Source organism: Protopterus annectens, chromosome 1.part1, assembly GCF_019279795.1.
Source record: "Protopterus annectens isolate FY-2018-M chromosome 1.part1, PAN1.0, whole genome shotgun sequence".
In the NCBI taxonomy this organism is placed as follows: Eukaryota; Metazoa; Chordata; order Ceratodontiformes; family Protopteridae; genus Protopterus; species Protopterus annectens.
This window is the reverse complement of record NC_056726.1, coordinates 1,887,200,860-1,887,224,352: the sequence shown is the minus strand read 5'-3', so window position 1 is coordinate 1,887,224,352 and position 23,493 is coordinate 1,887,200,860.

Here is a 23,493-nt window from a genome sequence, read left to right as displayed (position 1 = left end):
GTCCAATGTCTGCAAGTCTCCTATATCTTTGTTTATGAGCTCCATTATGATCCTCTCCATAGCTTTGCAGACTAGACTTGTTAAGCTTATGGGGCGGTAATTACCAGGGTCCGTAGAGGCACCACCTTTGTGGAGTGAGACCACAGTTGCCGTACGCCACTCCTTGGGCAAGTATCCTGTGGTAAGGCTGAGATTAAACAGCTGCCTTATGTGCGGGTTTAATTTCTCATTTAGCTCGTGTAGCACACTGCCGGGTACACCATCCGGTCCCATTGATGCTGTGTTTTTAGCTTTAGAGAGAGCAGCTTTCACCTGCGCATTTGAGATGTCTGGGAGGCTACACTCCGCTGGGATAGTTATCTCTCCTTTAGGGGGGGGGGTGAAGTTTGCACTGAACCTGTCTGCCAGTATGTTGGCAATGTCTGTGGGTTCAGTGATTTTTGTATCATTTTGGACTAACTCTGAGCATATCTGGGAGTTTCCACCCAGGTTCCTAACATAGCTGAAAAAGGCCTTATGACTGTCCTTTGAATCCATGGCAATTTTTCTTTCAAAATTGGCCTTAGTTGATTTTATGAGTGCTCGTATTTTTTTACTAATAATGATCAGGGGTGACTTCCCTTTTATGGATTTTGTTCTATCATGTAATAGCTTTCTCCTCTTATTGTAAAGTTTGTTAATGGCTGGGGTCCACCAGACTGGACATTTGCCCTTTGTGGAAAGAGTCTTGGTTTTATTTGGGATTGCCTGATCCATGCAGTCCTGGAGGTGTTCATAGAAGGTATTTGTAAGGGCTTCCGCATCTTGGGTTGTGGTTTCCACTGGCTCGAAGTACTGACACTGTGTAGAGTACTGTAAGGCAAAAGAGGGTGGCCTGTAGCATGCTACAATTTGTAGAACAGTTTTGCCTATGGTTAGTTGCACCTGGATGGTTTCCGAAGCTTCGTGCATTGCCACCAACCTGGAGGTGTGGGTATCGTTTATGAATATGGATACACCCCCTCCTTTTGTGGTGTGGTCCGGGTTTTGGGGCCGGAACGCATGATATGAGGTAAAACCTAATAGTGCCGGGGTGCTCTCAGGAGCCTTGAACCAGGTTTCAGTTACAGCACAGACATCGATGTTCTCCATACTGAGAAGGGCCTCGAGTGCGTGCATTTTGAGATTTAGACTTCTGGCATTGAGCAGCATAACCCTCAGTTTCTTCCCATTTTTGTTTTCTAGGGTGGTAGGTTTAGAATTTGAGCCTTGCCTAAAAAAGGCACTATGGGGGTGGCAAGAGCCTTAGCCAATATCCGAATCCCAGGGTGACAGGTGCAAGCCATCCCTTGAAGCAGCATGGCTTGTCAAGCATGTCATCCCAGGCAGACAGACACTGGATCCCCTTTGAATGACACCAGACATTAAGCCAATTGTTAAAGCTGATCATCTTGTCTCTATATTGTGGCATCATTCTTGGTGAAGGAAGGATACTGCTCAGGGTCAGGGTCATACCTGCCTGGGCTACATAATCAGAGAGCTCCTCTATGTCTCTTTTCATGTAGTCCAGGGAGGTACATCTCAGGTCGTTCACACCAGCATGGACAATGACTGTGTCATATTTGTACTTGCCGTGGAGTGACCCAGTGCTTGTTTTATGTGGTGGATTCTAGCCCGATAGGCAGCTTACTGTGACCCTCTCCTTGTTCAGCCTGGTGAGTGGGACGTCAGTGTGTCTGACTATGGAGTCACCTATGACAAGTATGTTTGGTGTTGTATTTGGCCTTAAGGGCTGTGACTGCTTTGCACACTGATTTTGTGGTTTATGTGTTGCTTGTGGGGTGTCTTGAGGTAGCAGTTGTTTGGGTGTCTGCTTTGAAGGCCTCTGCTGTTTAGGTAAATTTTTACTCAGAGCCTCCGAGTATGTCTTTGTGTGTTTATGTGTTTGATTCAGTGGTGTGGTAGCATTATGTGAGGCTGGTTTTGTGGAGTGTGTAGTTTCCTTCTCCTCCTGTCTGGTCTTGCCAGTCCTGAGTTGAGAGAGCTCAGCCTCCAGTTTGGCTAAATAGCTGCATCTCTCGCAAGTATTTGCATTATGTGGGAGGAGGAGAGGGTTGTCTGTGTACATGAGGCAATTGTAACATTGCCTCAATATTCCCAGATTCACCAACTGGGCAGGAGAGGACGCCAGCATCTGGCCCTTCGACATGCTAGAAAAATTAAGAAGTTAGGTATGAGACTGAATAAGAGAGGACTTAGTAAGGAAGTGGGTACTCCTGGGGGGGGGGGTCGCAAGTGAGGGACTTTGTATAATATAGAAGTGACAAGTGCTGAGCTGTTTTTTTTTTTTTTTTTTTTTTTGAGAAAAAAAAAAAAACTTTTAGGAACAAGCGCTGCGCTTTTCAGTCAAGGGATATGCTGTTTAGGTTACTAGTAGAGCAGTTCTAAGGGAAAAAATGACGAACAGACTTTATAGAGCCAGAAAAAGTTTAACCTTGTTAAACCGGCGCTGCCCGATGCTGCTCTAGTGGCAACTCCGCACTAAAGCGTGCTTTATAGCAGGGGGCTGGAAAAGGCAGGAAATGACCCAAAATGGCCACTGAACTACAAGTTACTGTCTTAAACCACTCCTCTGAGGACAAACAGGCAGCTCAGTACTCCCCACTCCCACTGGTGAGTAAAGAAACTTCCCCCTGACCAAACAAAGAAAATGGAGAAGTACAGGAACCAAGACAAAGCCCAGGGATCAGCAAAATCTGATCACTGGAACAAACTAGCCAGGAAAGTTAGGAGAAAGAATATTTTTTTGTTTTTTTTTCAGGTTTTTTTCACATACAGAACAGAAAACACAATAAATGCTTTGCTTTTCGATTAAATGCTATCAAAAGCTAGTACACTTGAGTGTATTAGCCTGTAGTTTAACTTTTAAGCAAACTTAAACTAAGAAGTGCAACCAACAATTAAAGCTTATAAAACAGGAAAAACAGGTAATACCACTATAAAATAGACAGAAACAGTCGTCGAATAACACAAATGGTCGAAAAATGCAAGAAAAAATACTTAAAATCTGGAAAGTTGCTTTTTCCTTTCTCTGCTGCTCTAGGAACTCTGCTGGATACCACGAGGAGCTGTGCTGAGTTCTCTACAGCCAGAAAAGCATGCCAAACCGTGCTTTATAGCAGGGGGCTAGAAAAGGCAGGAAATGACCCAAAATGGCCACTGAACTACAAGTTACTGTCTTAAACCACTCCTCTGAGGGCAAACAGGCAGCTCAGTACTCCCCACTCCCACTGGTGAGTAAAGAAACTTCCCCCTGACCAAACAAAGAAAATGGAGAAGTACAGGAACCAAGACAAAGCCCAGGGATCAGCAAAATATGATCACTGGAACAAACTAGCCAGGAAGTTAGGAGAAAGAATATTTTTTTTGTTTTTTTTTCAAGTTTTTTTTCACAGACAGAACAGAAAACACAATAAATGCTTTGCTTTTCGATTAAATGCTATCAAAAGCTAGTACACTTGAGTGTATTAGCCTGTAGTTTAACTTTTAAGCAAACTTAAACTAAGAAGTGCAACCAACAATTAAAGCTTATAAAACAGGAAAAACAGGTAATACCACTATAAAATAGACAGAAACAGTCATTGAATAACACAAATGGTCAGAAAATGCAAGAAAAAATACTTAAAATCTGGAAAGATTGCTTTTTCTTTCTCTGCTGCTCTAGGAACTCTGCTGGATACCACGAGGAGCTGTGCTGAGTTCTCTACAGCCAGAAAAGCATGCCAAACCGTGCTTTATAGCAGGGGGCTAGAAAAGGCAGGAAATGACCCAAAATGGCCACTGAACTACAAGTTACTGTCTTAAACCACTCCTCTGAGGGCAAACAGGCAGCTCAGTACTCCCCACTCCCACTGGTGAGTAAAGAAACTTCCCCCTGACCAAACAAAGAAAATGGAGAAGTACAGGAACCAAGACAAAGCCCAGGGATCAGCAAAATATGATCACTGGAACAAACTAGCCAGGAAGTTAGGAGAAAGAATATTTTTTTTGTTTTTTTTTCAAGTTTTTTTCACAGACAGAACAGAAAACACAATAAATGCTTTGCTTTTCGATTAAATGCTATCAAAAGCTAGTACACTTGAGTGTATTAGCCTGTAGTTTAACTTTTAAGCAAACTTAAACTAAGAAGTGCAACCAACAATTAAAGCTTATAAAAACAGGAAAAACAGGTAATACCACTATAAAATAGACAGAAACAGTCGTCGAATAACACAAATCGTCGGAAAATGCAAGAAAAAATACTTAAAATCTGGAAAGTTGCTTTTTCCTTTCTCTGCTGCTCTAGTAACTCTGCTGGATACCACAAGGAGCTGTGCTGAGTTCTCTAGAGGTTGATAAGGGTTTTAGGACTGAAGGAGATCATTTTGTGGTCAGATCTTAGCAGGGATGAGTTAATACACTCAAGGGAGCAGCACCCCTCCCCCCCCATGATCATGAGTGTTAGCTCTAGGATATTTGTACCTTTAGTTAGGGAGCTAGCTAGTTGCTCCAGGGTGTTTGCATTCATGAAGTCCACAAATCTCTGAGCAAGTGAAGTATGAGCTGTATAAGTCTCGTGGTTTATGGTAAGGTAGTTCTAATCAGCCATAAGTATGCTGCTAGGCTGAATGCCAAAAAAATTACAGTAAGTTTAGCTAGGAGGTGTGGCTTTCCAGACTCATGTTAGGGAATCTGTAGCTAGCAAAGATATAATAGGGGGTCGCACCTATGGTTAGTTGGGCATGGAGCAGTTTAAGTGAGTCATGTTATTAGACCAGTGTAGCAGTGTATTTGTCCTTTATGAACAATGAGATACCTCCTCTTCCCTTTGTTTTTCCTGAGTGAGGGAGGATCAAAATGTATGAAAAGCATTGTAGTCTTTGATAGCCCAGTTGCTTTCCATGGTTCTACACCATGTTTCTGTGATTGCAGATATTGCATTCTGCAAGGTGAGGAGTGCATCCAGGCAATGCAGTTTTTCATTTAAACTTGTAGCATTGAGCAGTAGTACCTTTAGGTAGTTGTAAGTGATTTTTGTTATGTTGGAGGGTTTAACTTAGCACTGCCTAAAAAGGCACTATGGGGATAGATACATTTTTGCTAGTATCCAGAAGCCAAGTGGTGACAAGTGCAAACCATCCCTGGCAAAGCATCATTGTTTGTCGATCATGTCTCCCTAGGCTGACAGATATTGCACTCCCTTGTTGTGACACCAGAAAACTAAGCCAGTTGTTAAAGTTGATCATTTTTGCTGGCTGTGGCATCATCATTGGTGAAGGTAAAATGCTACTCAAAGCTAGATTCTTACCTATCTAGGACACATATTCAGAGAGCTCCATCATGTCTCTCTTTGTATAGTCCACTGAGATATGTCCTAAGTCATTTGCACCCATGTAGACTATGACTGTGTCATACTGGTACTTGTCATTTAAAGACCTAAGTGCATGGGTGATCTGGTTTATCCTGGCTCCAGACAGAAAGATCACTGTGATCTTCTCCTTGTTTAGCCTGGTAAGGAGGACATCAACATGTCTTACAATGGAATCCACAATAACTAGAATGTTTGGCTGTGTGGTGTCTTGCCTTCTGGACTTCTAAGTGGGTTTACTATGATTTTCAGAGTTATATGTTGTGTGAGGTGCTGTCTTTCTTGAGCATGCACAAACCCACTGAGAGATGCCATTAGGAGGTCTTAGAGGTTTGGGTAGATTACAATTGAGTACCTCCTTATATGTGGGTCTATTTGTTTGTTCCTTAATGCTGGTAGTGAGTGTTTTGGGTGTAACACTGACAACCTGTTTTGCATTTTTGTGTTTGAGAGCTTTGCCCTCAAAGACATTGTGTATCTACATCTCTCACAAATTATGTCTGTCTGTTTTAAAATTAAATGGCTGTGATCAACATGAGGCAATTACTTCGCCTCAGGATGCCCATATCCAACATTACAGAAACAGAGATGAAAGGAAGCAGCTATGCATTATACTAGATCCTCAGTACATGGAATGGAGTAGGGGAGAGACACTTAAAGGTCTAAGTCATAGTATTTATTAGTATACTATTAGATGACCTGCCATGGTGCTTCCCTATGTGAAAACTGGTAGCTTTTTGAGCATCTATTAACAGTGGGAGACTATGGAGAGCATTTTCTAGAGAGGATTTTAAACTGCCGAGGTTAGCTTATATACAAGGTACAGCTAACAAAATTTGAGCATTGCACAAACACAATGACTTTATAACAGCAGGATGAAAGACTTTTACACAGTTAAGCCCTCAAGCCAATCAGATAACACACAACAAGCCTTCCCCCAGCAGTTCCCAACTTGGATAGGTTGAATCAGCCCTCTGCTCCTAAGAAAGAGTAAAAAAAAAAAAACTCAATGTAAAATGAACTGGTTTTGAGCTCATATACAGTAACAAATGCTTTACAACAAAAGGCAGAACTCCTGCAATATGAGGAATCCTTGGTGATATAAGGAAACAGCTCCAGTACTTAGTAATAATGACCATCCTTCCTGGCATGTCTAAAGGTCAGTTCCCTGTGTTTTCTCCTATTAACCTGGTGAACTTGGGCATTCTGAGGCAGTATAGCAACTGCCTCATGTACACAGACAACCCTCTTCTCTTACCGCCCATCAGTTAGACTTGTGAGAGATGCACTTATATATCCAATTTTGAAGCCATGCACTCTCAGGCCAAGACCTGAATAGCTGGTCAAGAGAAGAAGGTAAGCACCTGCATCACACAACATGCAGCACATAGCCCTCCAGAACACCCACCATCATAGCTCTCACATAAAAATACGAACCACACACCCACCTTCGCGGAGACCATACTGCTTAACTGTACAGATTTTCACAGAATGACCAGATTTTTTGCATTACTTTTTTGGTCTGCTCTTCATAAAATGTATGGTTTTCTGGCAAATCACTGAGGACTGAAAGTCACTAAATAATGACAGACATTTTAATTTCAGTCATTATATCCTTCAGAATATGCTTAATAATGTAAAACCAAGTATTCTATCAACTTCCTAAGTTTATAGGAGCAGTATTTAAATTTTGTCCCTATTTTTGGGCCTTTGTCCCCCCCCCATTCTTTCTGGCTTTGTCCAGATTTCTCACACTGAGAAGTTGAGTGGTATGGCAGAGGCTTTCAATAGAAATCTACCCAAACAGCAAAGACCTTCAAGGCAGAAATGAACTCAACCACCACAACACAGCACAAACCACAAGACACATAGTTCACCTACACAGTGTGCGCCTCAACCTAAACCCCTAAGGCAAAACAGCATTCCCAATACACTAATCATAGGTGACTCAATAGTGAGGTACACTGATGTCCGAGTCACTAGTTTGAATAAGGAGAAGGCAACATTTAGCTGTCTATCAGGTGCCAGAATCCGACACATAACACACGCACTCAGGTCACTCCATAACAGGTACAACTATGACTCTATCACTGTCCATGTGGGTGTGCATGACCTGAGATACACCTCCCTGGGCTACATGAAAAGAGACATGGATGAGTTCTCGGTTTATGTGTCCCAGGCCAGTATGACCCTAGCCCTGAGCAGCATTCTACCATCACCCAGAATAATACCACAGTAGAAGCCAAAAATGATTGACTTTAACAATTGACTAAGTTTCTGGTGTCATTCTAAGGAGAGCCAGTATCTGTCTGCTTGGGATGACATGATTGACAGACCTCGATGCTTTACCAGAGATGGCTTGCATCTGTCACCCTTAGGTTTCCGGATACTGGCTAAGGCTCTTGCTATCCCTCTAGTGTCTTTTTTAGGTGATGTTTCAAACACGAAATTACCACCCTAACAGGTATAAATAAATGCAATCTGAGGGTCATGCTGCTCGATGCTAGAAGACTAAGTCTCAAGCTGCACTTAGTCAAAGAACCCCTCAAAATGAAGAACATTAACATTTGTGCTGTAACGGAGACCTGGTTTAAAGCAGCAGAAGGCACCCATGCGCTACCAGGCTATAACTCATTCAATACCTTTCAGCCCCAGAACATGGACCAAAGCTCCAAAGACAGTGGTGTCTCCATATTCATAAAGGATAAGCACACCTACAGACTAGTAGCCCAGCATAACGATTCTGAGATACTTTAGGTACCACTAACATTGGGTAAGATGACGATTCAGTTCATAGCCTGCTATATATCCCCAACATGTCCTGAGACTCTCACTCCATGGTCCTATGCACCCTGGAAGCTATTAGGGTCCAACCTAACACTCTCAAACTAGGTGACTTCAACTACGCCTCCTTGATCTGGAAAAACTACTCATGCACCAATACACTGGCCCAGTGCTTCTGGGAATTCCATCATTTCCAATGCCCTGGACCAGCTCATTCTTACCCCCACTAAACGAAGCAACATCCTTGACCTTGTTATTACTAACATGGGCAAACGTTGCTCTACACTAATAGTCAATTCCTCCCTGGTTAGATCAGACCAGAAACTAATCACCATGGAAATCCACATCTCACCCACACTCCCTACAAAGGTAACCACCATGAAAAACTTCTCCAAAGCTGACTTTGACCTCCTAAAAACAGAGGTAGCTAACTTCACGGCACCCATGTCAATGGAAAATAGACAAAGGACTGCTGAATCATGCACCAATGCACTGTACAAACACATACATAAATGCATGGAACTAGCCATACCCAACAGAACCAAGATGCTCTCCTACAAAAAAGGTAGCCAATCTGGTGGTCTCCTGCCATTAATAAACTCTACAGCAGAAGGAAGAAACTGTTGCAGAAAAAGGTGAAGTCCCAAGACTGTAAAAACTCCCTTCTTAGCTTCAACAAAAAGTTGAAATCCCTCATCAAAACCTTTAAATCCAGCTATGAAGACAGAATTGTGGCAGTCACTAAAAACAACCACAAAGCCTTATATAGTTATATCAAGAATCTCCATGGCAATGCCCAGGTTTGTACTGAGTTACTGCACAATAGTACCTCCTATAATGAACCAACAGATATTGCCAGCATACTGGCCGACAGATTCAGTGACAACTTTACTCCTTTTGGCCCCCATAAAGGATCAATCACAATACCGGAGGAAGGTCAGGCACCCAGCATTACTGCAGCACAGGTTAAAGCTCCATTGTCCAATACAGCTTCCATGGAACCCAACAATATCCCTGGATGTGTTCTACATGAACTACAAAGTGAACTGGCATCACATATGTGTGCCCTGTTCAATCACAGCCTCATCTCAGGCTTTGTCCCTACTGAATGGCATGCTGCTACAGTCATCCCTCTCCATAAAGGGGGAGTGACTATAGACCCTGGGATTTATCACCCCATTAGCCTGATGAGTCTGGTATGTAAGGCTATAGAGTGCATAATCATGGACCTAATTAACAAGGATGTAGAGAATTTCCAAACTCTAGGTCCCACTCAATTTGGTTTTGTGAACGTTAGATCATGCCTGCTCAACCTGGTTGACTTCTTTGAGTCAGTCACCAGAGCTGTGGATGAGGGCAAGGCAGCTCATACAGCCTACTTTGATCTGGCCAAGGCCTTTGATACCATTACCCACTCAGGAATTATTGATAAACTCAGCAAACTATGTACCAACCCCTATATCAGTAGGTGGATTGCAAACTGGCTCACAGATAGAACCCACAGTGTGAAAGTAGTGGACTCCAAGTCAGACTGCTGACCAGTCATGAGTGGAGTCCCACAGGGATCAGTCCTGGGTCCTCTCCTGTTTGGCATCTACTTCTCAGAAGTCCAGGCCAACATGGAGGGACTCTGGCTGACCAAGTTCGCAGACAACTGCATGCTGGGAGCCATTATTAACTCCCCAAGTGATGTAGACATCCTAGACAAAAGATTCACAAAGACAATTGACTGTTGTCGAAAACATGACCTTAAGCTTAATGCCAAAAAATGCATTGTCATCCCCTTTGGGAAAAACACATTTCCCACTAATTACTACATCGATGGGATCCCACTGAACACTGAAGGCATTATAAGAGATCTGGGGACACAGGTTGACAGCAAACCTCTCCTTCGACAACTACATTGCCACTGTGGTCAGAAAGTCCTTCTATATGGTGCATCTCATTACCAAGGTTTCACATCCATAAAGAAAGAGGTCATCATCTCTCTCCACGCTTCCCTCATTAGGCCAATCATTGAGTATAATGCCCTATTTGGCATGTACCTCACTAGACACATGAAACAGCTGGAAAGGGCACAAAAGTACCTTAGGAAGCAGATCCTAGGCCTTAAACACATGTCCTCATGGACAGACTCAAAAAACTACAGCTATTCTCTGTCTCATATCGTCTACTAAGAGGCAATCTCTGCATGACTTACAAAACCATGTCTGACTCGGCTGTTAGAAATCCTACATCTAAAGAAATCCCAGTCCCTCCACACCACACGCTCCAGAGACCTCAAACTCATTATCATAATCAATAGAACAAATTGGAGGGACAGGCTCATAACCCAGAGACTGCCCATGCTCTGGAATACACTTTCCATACATGTCAAGCAGAGCACTGCACTGGCCCTCTTCAAGAGAAATTTTAATAAGTGGATGGAAAATCGAAAGTTCACCCTGGGTATCACTCCAGGGGCTCTACTTGATAGAGGCACTGGGAACTAATGTCAGGCATCACAATGCCAGGGCACTTCTATGGGCTAGGCTTGTAAAGACTTCAGGGCCATTAGTCTAGTACACACCTACAAACCTATGAACCTATGAAATAAGTTCACAAACCCCAAGAAATGTTAACAAATGCAGAAAAAAGTGTGCCATTTAGGAGAACAGGAAAAACTTTACAAAACTTAGAAAGATTTTGGCAATCTCAGAACAGCTTTTGCAGTATCAGAGGGGTTAGGAAATATCTGGATACTGTTAAATAACATAAGAGCAGTACAGTAACAAACAGATCCCATTTCTTTAACAAGTGCTGACTGAAAACTAGTGATAAATTCCACAAATCAATAAATGCAGCACACAAGTGTAAAATAGTACTGAGATAATTAGAGCCCAAGTAAGTAAATAAATAAATAAATATAAATAAATAAATATATCAACCATGCTGGTCCGCAGATGGTTGCAGAAGCAATCCAAGGTGTCCAAGCCACCCACAGGGAAGCTCTGAATAAATGAGCTCAGTCTGGCAAAAATGTAGGCTATTATACCAGTAGGATGAAAGACTTTTAGACAGTTATAGGTTCATAGGTAGGTACTAGGCTATCAGCCCAAGAGCCTACATAAGCCTAGCCAGCAAGGTTCCATAGCTTATGCCACCCAAGAAAGTTATTTTCCTGTGCCACTGTCCAACAGAGACACAGAAGTGATTCCTGGGGTGTATTTCCTATTTCCCATCCACTCATCAAGATTTTTCTTGAAGAGTGCTAATGAAGAACTTTGCTTGACATAGATGGGTAGCGTGTTCCAGAGTATAGGAAGTCTCTGGGACAGGAATGTATCCCTCCAGTGTTTTCTTTTTTATTGTGGTGACAAGGTTTAGGTCTCTAGAGTGTGTAACTTGTAGGGATTGGGATTTCTTTATGTGTAACATGTCCAGCAGCTCTGGGTTTGACAAAGCTTTATATGTTAGGCAGAGATCACCTCAGAGTAGGCGATATGCTACAGAGTAAAGCTGGAGTTTTTTGAGGTGGTCAGCATAGGGCACTTGTTTGAGGCCAGTAATCCTCTTTGTGAGGTACTTCTGTGGCCTTTCCAGCTGCTGCAGATGTCTTGTGAGGTACATTCCATTGTACTCTATAATGGGTCTAATGAGTGATGAGTAGAGGGGAACAATGACCTCTTTTTTCCTGGATGAGAACCCTTTTATGGTGAGGTGTGCCATGTAGAAGGACTTCCTGACTACTGTGGCGATGTGACTATAAAAGGATAGACTACTGTTCACCTGGGTCCCAAGGTATCTTATCACGCATTCTGTGTTAAGTAGATGGCTGCCTATGTGGTAGTTTATGGGTACAGAGTTTTTACCAAAGGGGATGACACTGCACTTTTTGCCATTGAGCTTGTGGCCATGGCTCTGACACCAGGCATCTGTCTCAGTGAGGTCCTTCTGTAGGATGTCCACATCATTTGGGGACTTGACTATGGCTCCTAATTTGCAGTCATCAGTTAAGCTCTCAGGCCAGTCAGATAAACACACAATAAGACTTCCACCAACAGTTCCTAACTCACATGTGTTGAATCAACCCTCTGCTCCCGCCAGAGTGCAGAAAAACCCTCAATGTAAAAATGAACTGGCTTTAAGCTCAACTGCAATGACATTTCTTAACAACAAAAGGCAGAACTCCTGCAGTATCAGGAATTCTTGGAAGTAAATTCACAAACCATGAGAAATGTTAGTAATATGGAGGAATGTACACAAATGTAGGAGAATTTATATAAACACAGGCTGAAAAACTGTGATAAATCCCACCAAATCAATAACTGTAGTACAGAGGTGTTAAATAACATTGGGATAGTCAGAACAAGTGCAAAAATACATATATTAGCTTTGTATGACCACAAATGGTTTGAGAAGCAATCCAAGGTCTTGGAGTCACAGGTATCTAAGCTAGTCACAGGGAAGCTCTGAATAAATGAGCACTGTCTCACAAAAAAATGTAGGTCTTTATACTAGCAGGATGCATAACCTTTACAAAGATAAGATCTCAGGCCAACCAGATAAACACACAATAAGACTTTCACTAGTAGTTCCCAAATCAGATGAATTGAATCAGCCCTCTGCTCCCACCAGAGTGCAGGAAAAACCCTCTTAATGTTAAATGAAATAGTTTTTAGCTCAAGTGGTGTAACACAATTATTTGCAACAAAAGTTAGAACTCTTAGAGTATCAGTAATCCTTTAAAATAAGTTCACAAACCCAGAGAAATGTTCAGAAATACATAAACAAATATGGACATGTAAGAGAACTTCTACAAAGAAAAAAACTTTGAAAAACTTAGAATTATTTTGAAAATCTCAGGAGAACTTTGACAAACATAGAATAGCTTTTGCAGTATCAGAGGAGGTTAGGAAATATCATAATACTGATAAAACAGCCCAAGAACAGTACAGTAACAATCAAGATGGTGTTTTCTTACTAAGTACAGGCTGAAAAACAGTGATAAAATTCAACAAAATCAGTAAATTCAACACAGAAGTGTTAAATAGCACTAAGGTAGTTAGAGTAAGTGGAACAATACTTATATCAGCTTTGTAGGTCCACAGATAGTTTTAGAAACAGTCAAAGGTCTTTTAGAAACAGGTTTCCAAGCCAGGCACAGGGGAGCTTCTATATGTATATCTATCTATAGCTATATATTTGTATATGTATAAATATATATATATATATATATATATATATATATATATATATATATATATATATATGTATAGATATACATACAGATATAGACATGTAGATATAGTTATAAGCGCAGCTGGCTGACCCAGCATCATCTGCCGATAATATGAACCAGTTTTCGTTTCAGGTGAAAAAAAAAAAAAACAGGACTTTACTGTAGTTGTTTTAAGCCATTAAAGTTCTGATATTGTGTTCTTTGCTTATTTGGGACAAGTCAGCTAGAAGAATACCAAGGACATGTGAGAGGATAGTCAGGAGGGTCAGTGGTGCCTGGGTCACTGTGCCAGGGCTGTTTAGCATCCCTTATGGAAAAATGCTTTCACTTATTAATACCTGAGCATTTTCATATAGCTAGAAATAGACTAACAGATGAGTATCTAAAAAATTTTAAACTGAAAACATAAAAGTTTTTGCCACTCTAACGGGATCCCTGGTTAATCAGATTTGAATTCCGAATTTCCACAATACATATGTCGGTTGCAGATGATTAACTCAATCTGATTAATGCCTACTGAACAAGACAAAAAAAAAACATATGAGAGACAAAAAATGGAATTAATAAAAATAAGAGCCTTTTTTTCCTGCTTTTATATGTTTGACGGCCATTTTTTGTAAAGCTTGTGGTCAATCATGATATCAGGTTGTAGGTGTCAGAGCTTTTACTTAAATACTTTGTGTTGAGCTGAGGACCATGTGGTTGTAAAACATGTAAACATACTCTTAAAAAGAACACTTAAAAATGTAACTTTAAAAACCCAGTCTGTGGTGGTGTCTGACCACATATTCCTTAACATGCATTGACCATTAATAAAAGATAAATAGAAAGATGTGTACTGAAAAAAAGAACAGTGCAACAACTTGCTTTTACATTTGCCTCCTTAGATTTATTTCACTCTGCTCTCAAGATGAAATTCTTGTCATCCATGTCTCAAGCATATAACAAGTTGGTTATGAGCAGAAACCCGGTCCTAATTCTCCATGTCATTAACCCTTTGACAGCTGTTATGATCAGGTCTCCTACAGCAGCATAAACAGCATTCTCCACAGTACAGCATCAGATGCATTCTAGCAGCTTTAAAAACTTTAATATACTTTGCCCTGCCATAAAAAGAAAAAAAAAAGTGACAGCATTACATTACATGTCTACCCGCTAGTGCTGTAAGCATATGATATACCTACTACATCAAGTGTAGGTAGTGAGATTTAGAAATATTCAGTGTAACTGAACCTTATCACTAATTGTGGCATATGCAAATGACTACTAAGTCCACGGTCTAACCAATGAGATCCCATAATCCTGTATGTCGGCTGAAATGTCTTGTGCATCACAAGGGAAACCTCTTCCATGCACACATTGTTACAGCTATAAATACAGTAGAGGCATGCACTTGGCCTGAGATACAAAAGAACAATCCACACTCAATACAAAGGGGGTTTGAGCTACCTACGTTGTATGAATGGAATGGATCATAAAGAAAAGAAAAAAAAAACACTGCTTCCAATGTGTGGTTCTTTCCTAGCACCAACAAACTCCAGTTTCCTTGCATGTTGGAATTAGTACTCTGGGATTTTGGGCTGAGTGTTATAAACTGTCTGCAGTACCAATTTCAATCTATAGGTGAATTAAAAGCTAAGCTGTATTGCACTTTGACTTCACTGGCAACTCTGGTATTCGAGACTTAACATTTAATATTATGTTTAACTCCAGTCTAAAACCTCTAAGTGTTGCATTATAGGAAACCTCGTTTCTGTGAAAAGGGTGTGGACCTCTGTGGTTCCTCATTATCTTTGCAGATTAAGGAATCTTGAGCCATTACTTCTTTAGGCATCCCACTATTTGTCTTAGTTTATGTATATTCCTGATATACTTAAATAAGTTTATCCCTACTTATGTTTTACTAAATTACACACTGCACAGTGATTAAAACATAAATAAACTTGAACTTTAAAAAAATATTTTCTTAAGTAGTATTGATAAGTATAAACATATACAAACAATATATTGTCTAAGATGTAATAAAAAGTAACTCAGAAGTGCTGTCCTTGACAAATATAAAGGTTATGAAGACAATAAGTTAAATAATAACAGAACATTCAAGTCTATCTGCAAAACTGACAAAACAGTCTTTAAAATAAGATAAAGGCATTTCTAAGTCTTTCTTTAAAAAGGTCAAGAGACTTGAAAAGTTAATGAAAATCCTTGCTACACAGTTGCATGCATCAATAAACATGTTTCTATTGTGCAGAGATATAAAGCAGGCATCCTTATAAATTGACAGGAGTATTTAGATTCATTTTGCAGCTGGTGAAAACTATACAGGAAATATGCCTTTGTAGATATAATGATGGGCATTTTAAATGTTTTATAATTTAGTATTGTGAAATTCTAATTCATAATTTTTACTGAGTGAAATTATGCAACACATTCTTAGATGAAATGAGTCCATAAACTTTTTTTTCTGATGTTTGTCTGAGCTAAGTATATACCTTTTATCACTAACCTTCAAAAGTATATCACTTCCTGATTCCATTATTCCTTACTCCCTCCTTCCCCTTTTAATGCACTCAGTACCCTGCAACTGACAGCAATACATTTAGTTAAACATCATAGAAATCCAGTTGATTTCAATAAAGTTTTGAGCTGTTTTATATGGGAACAATTACTTTTTAAACTTTTTTTCTGCAACATATGTGACAAGTGCCTGAAATGGAGCATTCTAAGCAGAGTATTTCAGAAATGGTACTATCATGTTTAAAAATCACAGAATAAAAAAGAAAGGCAAGTACTTGATTTTTTGCGGGAAAAACGTTTGTTTTTTATTAGTGTTCTTTTCATTTGTCATTTTTTCCTCCACAGATGTTCAGCCAAGGAGTTAATATGTACAAGTAAGAGAGGGAAGTATTGGGTTGTGCTTTACTGTCTTTAAAAATGCTTTTTTCTGTCAGTGAATACAATTATTTGGTAACTTGTTCTGTAGATAATTTCTAATTGATGAGATGAAATAATTTACAAATTATCATGTCCTGATTGTTCATAAGAAAATGTATTTTTTATATTCTTTTTGAAATATTAACAATTTCATAGGCTTTCCTAAATAGAAACTCAGTGTGGCTCCAAGATTTAGTCCTGGCACTCTACTACCAAAGCAATGGAATCCCGTTTGTATTAATCTGAACCTTTCTAGACAGCCAGTTTATCAGCTGATATATTCTAAAATAATGCTTATCTTGAAGCTAGAGAAAGTCACCATGGTGTGTGTGTGTGGGGGGGGGGGTCTTTGAAAGAACTCATTAAGACACAGAACATGATCCAGGCTAAAGTACAGACCTAAAGATTAGGAGCCATATCCAGACCACAACTGTTTATAAAATGGAAACTATAAGCCAAGCAAACAGTTAAAATAAACATACTTTCCCTTTGTTTATTACCCAGAATTTGAAAAAAAACAGTATCCAGTCAGCTGCCTGTATGAAACAGATGAGAAGACAATGATCCTTTTTCAGGAATGTACATATGACAATGGAGATGTCCTAACAAAAAGTGTCTGTCATGTCTAACACCAATGTGGTGACTGTGCATAAGCTGTTCTAGTTATTTAATTATCAATAGGCCATGCTGCTTTGCCAGGGGAGGTCTGCACCTGTCTCTTTTAGGCTTTCAGATACTGGCAAAGGCATTAGCCACCCGTGCTGTGCCTTTCTTTAAGCAGTGTAAAAATAACCAACTTCCCAACATAATAAAACCTTCTCTAGATAAACTCAAGGTACTGCTGCTTAATGCTAGGAGTATAACCAAGAAACTGTACTCCCTGGAAGAACTCTTGACTTTGGAAAATGCTGACATCTGTGCAGTCACCGAGGCATGATTCAAATGCATAGAAAGCATCCCAGCCGTGCAGGGCTACAATGCCTTCCATACATTCAGACCACAAAATGAGCATGAAAGAACCAAAGGGGGAGGTGTATAAATCTTCATTGAGGATAAGTACACCTCTAGAGTGGTCAAACTATATGACTCTTTTGAGGTACTCCATGTCCTATTAACTATAGGGAAAGCCTCCTACTACATCATAGCTAGTTATAGGTTCCCCACAGTGAAATAGGAAAAGCATACTGCACAGTTGGACTTAACTGGAGTCACTTGCTATACAGCCCAACACCTTACTAATGGGTGATTTTAATTATCCTACCACAGACTGGGAAATATATACAACCACAAACAGGCTGGCTCAGAGGTTCTTGGACTTTGTCAGTGAAAATGCTCTGGAACAGCTAGTCAGCACAACCACATGCAGCTCAAAAGTCCTGGACGTAGTACTCACTAACATGGGAGATCATTGCATTCTCTCCCCCCATGTGTGATGTCCTTCCTGGTAAGATTGGACCATAAATCAGTCTTGTTTGATGTAATTATAAATTATCAGATACCCCATCAACCTCAAAAATGCTTAAGATTTTTTCTAAGACAAATCACCTCCTACTTCTTCTTCTTCTTCTCTTTTGGCTGTTCCCATTAGGGGTTGCCACAGTGGATCATCTTTTTCCATTTCTTACTGCCTTCTACATATTGCTCAGTCACACCAGCTGCCTGCATGTCCTCTCTCACCATATCCATAAACCTCATCTTAGGCCTTCCTCCTTTCCTCTTACCTGGCAGCTCCATCAATAGCATCCTTTTCCCAATATACCCAGCATCCCTCTTCAGCACATGTCTAAACTAACGCAATCTTGCCTCTCTGACTTTGTCTCCAAACTGTCCAACCTGAGCTGACCCTCTAATATACTGATTCCTAATCCTGTCCATCCTTGTCACACCCAGTGCAAATCTTAACATCTTTAACTCTGCCACTTCCAGCTCTGACTACTGCCTTTTTGTCAATGCCACCATCTCCAACCCATACAATATAGCTGGTCTCACTACCCTCTTGTAGACCTTCCTTTTCACTCTTACTGGTACCCGTCTGTCACAAATCACTCCAGACACTCTTCTCCACCCATTCCTCCCTGCCTGCACTCTCTTCTTCACCTCTCTTCCACACACACCATTACTCTGAACTGTTGATCCCAAGTACTTAAACTCATCCACCTTCGCCAACCCTACTCCCTGCATCCTCACCATTCCTCTATCCTCCCTCTCATTCACAAACACATATTCTGTCTTAGTCCTGCTGACCTTCATTCCTCTCCTCTCTAGAGCATATCTCCACCTCTCCAGAGTCTCCTCAACCTGATCTCTACTCTCACTACAGATCACAATGTCATCTGCAAACATCATAGTCCATGGGGCCTCCTGTCTGATCTCATCTGTCAACCTGTCCATCACCATTGAAATAAGAAAGGGCTCAGAGATGATCCCTGATGTAATCCCATCTCCACCTTAAACTGATCTGTCACTCCTACTGCAAACTTCACCACTGTCACACTACCCTCGTACATATCCTGTACCACTCTTACATACTTCTCTGCCACTCCTGACGTCCTCATATAATACCACAACTCCCCTCTAGACACCCTATTATATGCTTTCTCCAAGTCCACAAAGAAACAATGCAACTCCTTCTGACCTTCCCTATATTTCACCATCAACAGTCTCAGAGCAAACATCACATCTGTAGTCCTCTTTCCCAGCATGAAACCATACTGCTGATCACTAATCATCACCTCCCTTCTTAACCTAGCTTCCACTATTCTTTCCCATAACTTCAAGCTGTGACTGATTAGTTTTATCTCTCCGCAGTTACTACAACTCTTCACATCACCCTTATTCTTAAAAATAGGTATCAAACACTTTTTCTCCACTCCTCAGGCATCCTCTGACTTTCCAAGATTTCATTAAACAATCTGGTTAAGAACTCCACTGCCATTTCTCCTAAGCACCTCCATGCTTCCACTGGTATGTCATCTAGACCAACACCCTTTCCATTCTTCATCCTCTTCATAGCTGTCCATACTTCCTCTTTGCTAATCTGTTTCACTTCCTGATTCACTATGCCCACATCATTCAACCTTCTCTCTCTTTCATTCTCTTCATTCATCAGCCCCTTAAAGTACTCTTTCCATCTGCTCAATACACTCTCCTCACTTGTGAGTATGTTTCCCTCACTATCCTTTATCACTCTTACCTGCTGCACATCTTTCCCAGCTCGGTCTCTCCATCTATCCTTTTCTCCCTTTTTAGTGTTCAACCTTTCATACAACTCTCCATATGCCTTATCCTTAGCCTGCGCCACCTTTCTCTTCACCATGCTCCTTATCCCCTTATACTCCTGTCTTCTTTCTTCATCCCTCTGAAATCCATCTTCTTCTTAACCAGCCTCTTGCTCTGTATACTCTGCTGTACTTCCTCATTCCACCACCAGGTCTCCTTGTCCTCCTTCCTCTGTTAAGATGTCACACCAAGCACCTTTCTAGCTGTCTCCCTTGCCATCTCTGCTGTAGTTACCCAGCTATTCAGTAACTCTTCACTGCCCCCCAGTGCTTGTTTTAACTCTTCCCTGAAGTCCAGCTCACAAACACCCTTTTTCAGCTTCCACCATTTGATCCTTGGCACTGCTCTCACACTTGTCCTCCTCTTCTTGATCACCAACATCATCCTACAGACCACCATTCGATGCTGCCTAACTACACTTTCCCCTATCACCACTTTACAGTCTCCAATATCCTTCAGACTGGCCCTCTTGCATAGGATATAATCCACCTGTGTGCATCTTCCTCCACTCTTGTATGTCACCCTATGCTCCTCCCTCTTCTTAAAATACGTATTCACCACAGCCGTGTCCATCCTTTTCGCAAAATCCACTACCATCTGACCTTCTGCAGTCCTCTCCTTAACATCATACTTGCCCATCACTTCCTCATCCCCTCTGTTCCCTTCACCAACATGCCCATTGAAATCCGCTCCAATTACCAGTCTCTCACCCTTGGGTGCACTGACCACCACTTCATCCAACTCACTCCAAATTTTTTCTTTCTCATCTATTGCACACCCAACTTGCGGAGTGTATGCACTAACAACATTCATCATTACACCATCAATTTCCAGCTTCATAAACATCACTCTATCTGACACTCTTTTCACCTCCAAAACACTCTTGGCATACTATTCCTTCAGGATAACCCCTACCCCATTTCTCCTCCCATTCACACCATGATAGAACAATTTGAACCCTCCTCCTATACACCTGGCCTTACTCCCCCTCCATCTGGTCTCTTGCACACACAATATATCAACCTTCCTTCTCTCCATCATATCAAACAGCTCTCTCCCTATACCAGTCATACTGCCGACATTCAAAGTTCCTACCCTCACTAGTAAACTCCTGACCTTCCTCCTCTCTTTCTGATTTTGGGCATGCCTTCCCCCTCTTCTTCTCCTTCTTCTCCTTTGGCCAACAGTAGCCCAATTTCCACCAGCACTCTGTTGGCTAACAGCACTGGTGGCGGTCATTGTAACCCGGGCCTCGACCGATCTGGTATGGAAATCTGCATTGTTGTCCGCATATGTTATTTGGCAGAGGTTTTACACCGGATGCTCTTCCTGATGTAAACCTCCCCATTTATCCGGGTTTGGGACCGGCACAGAGAAATGCACGGGCTTGTGCATCCCCAGTGGCTAGGTTCTTGTGCATCCCCAGTGGCTGGGTTAAAAATTACCTCGTACTAAGTGATGGCATATGACGTTTCAAAGCCCCATCGAATGCAAATAACATTGACTGCTATGCAAAGGTATACACTAATGCCCTGTATAACCACTTAAGCAGCTGTATAGAATTGGCTGTACCTGACTGGATTAAAAGCAGGTATTGCCGAAAAAGAGCCACCCTGGTTGACCCCTATTATAAACAGCCTATACAACAAAAGAAAGAAACCAATGTCTAAAAACAAGAGGGAAATGGCTCAGCAGATGTAGAAATCACTCTCCAGCTTAAAGAAATTAGAGATCTTGTCAAGCCAGCCAAACCTAATAACAAAGCAAGCATAGCCTCCATAGCTAAGGATAAAAACAAGGCATTCTTTAACTACATCTGAAATCTAAAACAGAATACCCAGCTATGGACTCAACCAGTTGTCCATAGCACCACTCATACTCAACTGGAGGTAATAGCCAACCTGCTACTGACAGATTTGGAGCAAACATCACCCCCTCTGTCCCCTCCAGTCATCCCCAAAGTATACCTGCCACCATTCCTCAGCCTATTATCTCAAGAGATCAGGTGAAGTTACTGCTTTTCAGTGCCAAAAACATGGCATCAATGGGACCAGACAACATCCCAGATTGCCTTTTAAACAACTTAAAGCATGACCTAGCAGACTCACTTTGATCCTTGTTTAACCACAGCCTGATAATTTGCTATGCTCTGTGAGAATGGAGGACAGCAACAGTAATACCTCTGTACAAAGGGGGACCATCAACTGAACCTGGGAATTATAGGCCCATAAACTTGACTGGCCTCATCTGCAAGGCCATGGAAAGAAGTCATAGTTCATAGATAACCGCCAAACTCTGGACCCAATCCAGTTTTGATTCATTAAAGGTAGCTCATGCCTGTTAAACATGGTTGACTTTTTGAGAAAGTCACCAAGGTCCTGGATGAGGGAAAGACAGTGCACACCACCTATCTTGACCTAGCCAAGGCATTTGACACAATCCTTCACTCAGGTATTATACAGAAACTCTCCCAATTTGGAATTAACCCTACATTACCAGACAGTTAGCCAGCTGGCTCACAAACAGGACACATACTATCGAAGTGGATGACTTAACCTCTAGCAAAAGACCAGTCACCAGTGGCATACCAGAAGGTTCTGTAATGGGCCCATTATAGTTCAGAATTTATTTCTCAGAAGTCCAGGAAAATATGGATAGCCTGTGGCAGTCCAATTTCACTGACAATTTCAAATTGGGAGCAATCATTGAGTCCCCCAATGATGTTAATATACTGTAGACAGGATTAATGCAGACAAATGATAGATGCCAAAGTCAAGGATTAAAGCTAAATGCAAAATAATGCATTATTATTCCTCTTGGGAAAGCCAGCATCCCTGCTAATTACATTATAGACAGCATCCCCTAAGTGTACATCCAATGGTAGGTTATTTGGGTAATCAGGTTAAGATCAATCTGAACATTGACCACCAAATATCCACAGTAGTAAGGAATTCTTTCTATGTGACACATTTTATAACTAATGGCATTAGATCTAGATCTAAGGATGTTATAATTCCATTGTACGCAGCCCTTGTCAGGCCAGTACAATGCGCCCTTTTGCATTTAACGCAACACATAACCTGCAGCAATTTAAGAGATCACAGAGGTTTCTCACCAAGACATTACAGGATGCACAAAACAAGTCTTAGGCAGAAAGACTGAAAGCAATGTCACTGTATTCTGTCTCCTACAGGTCACTAAGGGGTGACCTGTGCCTGGCTTACAGGGCTATCAATTACTCAGCCCTGATGTAAATGCTACAGATTTGTAAATCAAACTGCAGGATGGTCACTTACTCCTGGGATCTTAACCAAGCCTCTGATATGAACAGTTAATTATTGAGTGATAAATGCATCTCCCATAGACTGCCACATCTCTGGAACAAACTTCCAATTGAAGTGAAGCAGAGCACCTCCCTGACCTTCTTCAGATGCAACCTGGATCAATGGATGGACAACCACAGATTCATTCCTGTGCTGGAGCCCATGTCCCTCATGGACAGAGGATGTCAGTATTAACTATCATAGACCCTTCACTCACCTAACCACCGACAATTGGGGCAACTTGGGATAAATATGGCTTGTAAGGACTCTAGGGGCATTAGCCTAGTAACCGTCTATAAACCTATGACTGTTCAAGAGAATTTCTTCACCAAAAACCTGAACTGTCATATTTTCTAATATGAAAATAACCTTCTTAATTCTAACTGTTCATGCTACACAAAAACAGCAACCCAAATAGCCATTAATTTTAGGAATGCAATGTCTTTCCTTGAGTCTTTAGACCAGCAAGACAGACAAGCTGCTGAAAACTATTTACCATCATAGTATGTAGTCATTTCCCATCCCCGGCAGCATTTGTGAAGAGTTGCAAAGGTTTGTTAGACACC